The sequence below is a fragment of the Zingiber officinale genome, chromosome 4A (assembly GCF_018446385.1).
Source record: "Zingiber officinale cultivar Zhangliang chromosome 4A, Zo_v1.1, whole genome shotgun sequence".
Classification (NCBI taxonomy): Eukaryota; Viridiplantae; Streptophyta; class Magnoliopsida; order Zingiberales; family Zingiberaceae; genus Zingiber; species Zingiber officinale.
The window spans coordinates 71,968,221-71,973,921 of record NC_055992.1 but is presented as its reverse complement, the minus strand read 5'-3'; positions in this window follow the sequence as shown (position 1 = coordinate 71,973,921).

Sequence of the window (5,701 nt, the reverse complement as noted above, 5' to 3'; positions counted from 1 at the left end):
GATTGGACTAAGTTCAATCGATCAGTCGATCGATCGGAGCTATTGTCGCGAATAGTAAGCTTCTGGATCGATCAGCCAATCGATCCGGTAGTGTGCCGTCGCGAACAGAGAGTTAATGGATCGATCAACCGATCGATCGGGGAATTAGCCCTCACGAACAGAGAGCTTTGGAATCGATCACTTGATTGATTGGCAAGCCAGGATCGATCAGCCGATCGATCCAGAATTTACCCCGTGCACAGTAGCGAGTGGAATCGATCAGTGGATCGATCCAATAGCTTTCAATCGATTGAGTTTGATCCCAATCTATTGGGAAGCTGGGTTTCGACCAAGAAACCTTGTAGTTCAGTTCCTTGACCACAGGGGATGTAAGATATGACAGGCACATCCTAGATTATACCCCTTAGCATATGATTGACTAAAAAAAAAAATAGTGATCGAGTATTAGTTCCAGATTTGTGGTAGCAATTAGCAAAGTTTTTAATTTGTGCAGCTTTCCGCACCTAGACTTTAGTGTGTTGGGTTTTTCGGGCCGCGAAAACCGCATTTTCGCGTCACGGAAACACTGAATCACCCATGCCACTGGATCTCGTGCCAAGAGTATAGAACAAAATTTACGAGTACGAGTTTACAACTTAGATCTACTCCTAGATCTACATGAATAAAGAATATACCCTTGATGCGAAGCCCTTCGCAATCCCGCTTGTCCTCGGTTCGCCGGATCTCGAAAGTGTCAAAGTAGACACTTCTCTATGTGTATCCACACAAGTAAGAGATGGAGAAAAATCTCTAAGGATGTGCTAGCAACCTTAGAGATCAATAGGGAGGAGAGGGACAGCAAGAAGAAAACTCAAGAGGAAGAAGAAGATGGAGTTACAACCACTTGAATGAAAAATCAATTTTTTCATTCCACCTAAAAGTGGTCGGCCACTTCAAGGCATGTTACCCCCATGGAATATCAAGAGTCAAGTCTCTTGATTTCCTCCATGAGGTGGCATTTTGTAATGCCCAAAAATTCTAAAAATTATTTTAGAAATATTCTATGATTTATCTGGAATTTTAGAATATTTTTATGAAATTTTTAGAATAGCGGAAGTAGCAAAAAATAAATAGAAAATGAAAACAGCCTATGCAGGAATTGAACCCGAGACCTATTGGGTCCTATGACTTATAGATAGTCCTAGTAACCAGTTGAACCCAGCAGGGCCATACTGATAGGAAAGGGAAACAATTAAATTTATATTCAAGTTGGGCCGAGATTACCACTTAATATAAATAGGGAGGAATTAAGTGAAGAGTTATTTTCTTTTAACGTAGCTTTTCTCCTCCTCACCCTAGTTTCCGCCGACCCCTCTCCCTTCCCCTCTCCTTCTCTCGGCGCACCAAGCCAAGGGTTCTAGGAGCACCTCCCGGCTACACAAAGGATACGAGGACGCTCCTCTTCGCGAGAAGAACGCATAGACGTGAGAAGATCGTCAAGAAGATCATCTCCTTCGGAAATCTAGCGATTAGAATCGTAAGAAAATCCGAAGAGGAGGTAAGATACCCCTCACCTGCAGTATACGTAGCTTTCGTGTGAATTCCATGTTTTAGTTAGTAGTATAGAGTTTTTCGGCACAATGGATGCGAATTAGCGCATACCAAGTGTTCGATTAAATTACTAGCACAGTTAAAATGCAACTTAGGCATTTTAATAGCTTAGTTAAATGCAATAGAAGCATTTCATAGCTCATATAGTCTTGCTACAGCTTTTACAGGACTAGATGTCCAATTGGTGGGCTTCCACAGTCGCCTCTAGGTTTAGATAACCTAGTTCTGGGTTTAGACAACCTAGTAAAAGCAAGACAAGAATTTATTAGCTTATGTTCAGTATTTTACTTTCTCAGTGGCACTGTACTAGATTAGATATCCATTGGGTTGGGCTCCCACAGTCGTCCCTAGGTTCAGATAACCTAGTAGCCCTACTAAATTCGGGATTTGCAAACCCGGGTCTAGTTAGGGAGGCGCGCATAGCACGTACAGTTGTCGGGCTCAAACAGCAGCATGATTAGCATTTTCATCTATTATATATGTAGTTTAAACTCTCACAAAATAGTTATGTGAAATCAGTATAGCTTTAGCATTTGCTAGAATTAGCTCAGTTTATGCTTCAGTTCAGCTCACTCTTATGATTATGTATGATAGCTCTATGTTCAGCTTTTGTTACACATGCTTTAGATGATAGTATGCCATGACTAGCTTTTGGTTTCCATGTATTGTATGATAGCATGCCATGTTTTAGTTTAATCAGTACATATTCAAATAGCATGTTTGAAAAGCATATTGCATCGATTGCATGTTTTGTGAGGTAGATGGTTTCTTACTAAGCGAAAGCTTACAGATACTTTTTTCTTATACTGCAGATAAAGGTAAAGGAAAGATAGACTAGCGGAGGCTGGAGGGCAATGTGATGAAGATGTGTGTGGATGGAACTTGGAATAAAGATCTTAGGGAATTTCAGCAAGCTTGTTTTAAGCACAAAAAACCTTTTAGCATTTTATTATTTTGCACCTTAGTATGTTAATTGCTATGAATTAGTTAATCATGCACCCTATCATGCTTAGAACACTATTTGTGTGATGTTAGAATGTTTTGCATGTAGTTTAGAATTGATATAAGTAATTTTGGCACGAACAAGTGCAGAAATCAGAGCTTAGCTGTAAAATCAGAAACCCCAATCGATCGGTGGATCGATTGGGGGTCCCCAATTGATCAATGGATCGATTGGCAGCTTGTTCCGCAAACAGACTGCGTTTGGATCGATCAGCCGATCGATCCAGCCTAGTTTCATCGCGAACAGAGAGCTCCAGAATCGATCACTGGATCGATTGGTTAGCCTGGATCGATCAGCCGATCGATCCAGAATATTGCCCGAGCACAGTAGTGTGCTGAATCGATCACTGGATCGATCCAACCCAAGTTCCGCATACAGTAGCATGCTGGATCGATCACCGGATCGGTTCAACCATTCCAATTGATCGATGGATCGATTGGGAGGTCTGATAACGGTTGGAAAATGTTTAATTCAGTTCCTTGACCATAGGGGATGTAGTATATGCTAAGTATACTTTAGATTACACCCCTTAGCACATATGGAATAAAGAAATGACAATAGTTTAGCAAAATTTTATATAGTACAGCTTCCGCACCTAGATTTAATGATGGTCAGGGAATAGTTTAGCACAGCATAATGTGATGGTCCGACCTTACAGCTTAGTTAGTAGAAGGTGGGTCGTTACAGAGTGGTATCTGAGCAAGTTCCATACTTCCTTCACACACATCAGCATTGAACCTGTAACTTCCAAGTAAGAACACCTCTCCTCTTATTTATGTTTTCTTACTATCATGTTTATAGATAGCTAAAGCATGTTGATATATGATAGTGTTTAACATGGTTGATTATAGTAAATAGTTAAATGTGATAGTATTAGTTATCTATGTCCTATTTTCCTTTAGAAATGGCAAGAGGACGCCCAACTAGAAGGGCACCAGCTACTGAGCCCCAGCACGAGGCAGGCAGTTCAGTGCCTCCCCCAGACCTTACAGCATTAGTGGCTCAGTTACAGTAGCAGCTAGCTAAACAGCAACATGAGATAGTCACCTTAAAGGCTAATTAGCAGAATACTCCCACAGTCACCCCGGAACCAAACCTAGCAACGCCAGTAGACTTAGAGGTTCCACCAGTCCAGCCTACAGCACCAGTAGCCCCAGCAACAGAGGCAAGAAGAGAAGCCTATCTGATCCAGTGGCAGAGAGTCAAGCCCGAGAACTTCTCTGGCACCAGTGAACCATGGGATGCTCAAGCCTGGTTCAAAACACTGGAGAGCACGATGGAGCTTCTGGACTGGCCAGAGCATGAAAAGGTGAAGTGCACCTCCTTCTGCTTGACAAGAGATGCACGTATGTGGTGGGAGAGAGTTAGAGCGAAGCGCCCAGTGAACCAGATGACGTGGGCCGACTTTGAGAAAGAAATCTTCGAGGAGTTCTTTCACATGCGGGTCACAAACCACCACTACGACGAGTTCACTGAGTTTCGCCAGGGTAACCTTTCAGTGGAGGAAGACGTGAAGAAATTCAACAGATTGGCTCGTCTATGCCCTGAACTAGTCAGCACAGAAAAAGAACGAGTCCGGTTGATGCTCAAGATGCTGAGGCCGGAAATAGCAATGAACGTGGATGGCGGCGTTCATAGGCCGCAAACCACCGAAGAACTAGTCAGCAGTGCTCTGACCACCGAGCACTACCAGAACAATATCAAGCAGCAGAAGCAAGTCCTCTCAGAGTCCAAAGGGCAAGGAGGCTGAGGTACTCAGAAACAACAGGGCCACAGCTCTAACTAGAAAGGGAACTCCAGCAACAAGCACAAACCAGGGAGTTACCCGAAAGGAGGACCAGCTAGTAAACAGCCTAGTTATCCCAAGTGTGCTACTTGTGGGAAATTTCACCCAGGAGTTTGTCGCAAGGGCACACGAGGATGCGTTGAATGTGGACAGGAAGGGCATATGGCTAAGCAATGCCCGAACAATACAAGTCTTCCTCAACCATAACCGATACAGTATGGAGGCCAGCCAGCACAGCTACATCAGATGCAGGGCGCTTTAGATGGTCCACACATCAGCCAGGGCAGATTAGAAGCCCCTCCAGCTACGACCAATGCGAGGATCTACGAACTCACCAGAGAGGACGTAGCGAATGCCTCGACAGTTGTTACTAGTCAGATTAGTATATTAAAGCAAAGTACAACTGTCTTATTCGATACTGGGGCAACCCATTCCTATATATCCAGGATGTTTTCCGAAAAGTTAGGAATACCCTCAGAGGGACTCAGTAGTCAGTTTCTGACGACACTACCTTCGGGAGAAATTATGGCATCCACGCACTGGCTCAGAGTAGTGCCAGTCATTATAGCAGACAGAGAACTCTTTTGTGATCTGATAGTGCTAGACATGACTGATTACGATGTCATTTTTGGGATGGATTTCCTTATCAGATACGGTGCCTCTCTAGAGTGCCATAAACAAAAAGTCATATTCCAACCTGAAGTAGAAGGGCAGTTAGAATACGTCGGAGAACCAAAGAGAAAAGTCAAGAAGTTTCTCTCAGCTATGAAAGCACAGAGATTAATGGATTCAGGATGTACGGGATTTTTAGCACACGTAGTCAGTACCAGTCGGGACAAGGACCAACAGCTAGCAGAGGTCCGAGTCGTATGTGACTACCCATCGGTCTTCCCTGAAGAGTTACCAGGCCTAGCACCAGACAGGGAGATTGAATTCGAGATAGAACTCATTCCCGGTACAAATCCTATCTCCAAAGCACCCTACCGCATGGCTCCAGCATAACTGAAGGAACTTCATGAGCAACTACAGGAGCTGCTTGACAAAGGCTTCATACGCCCTACTCACTCACCATGGGGGGCGCCTGTATTGTTCGTGAAGAAGAAGGACGGGAGCATGCGCCTGTATATAGATTACCGGGCACTGAATCAAGTCACAATCAAGAACAGGTATCCTCTTCCCAGAATTGATGACATGTTTGATCAGTTAAAGGGAGCAGCAGTGTTTTCGAAAATAGACCTCAGATCAGGTTTTCATCAGGTGAAAGTTAAAGAAGGGGATATACCCAAGACAGCATTCAGGACTAGATACGGACACTACGAGTT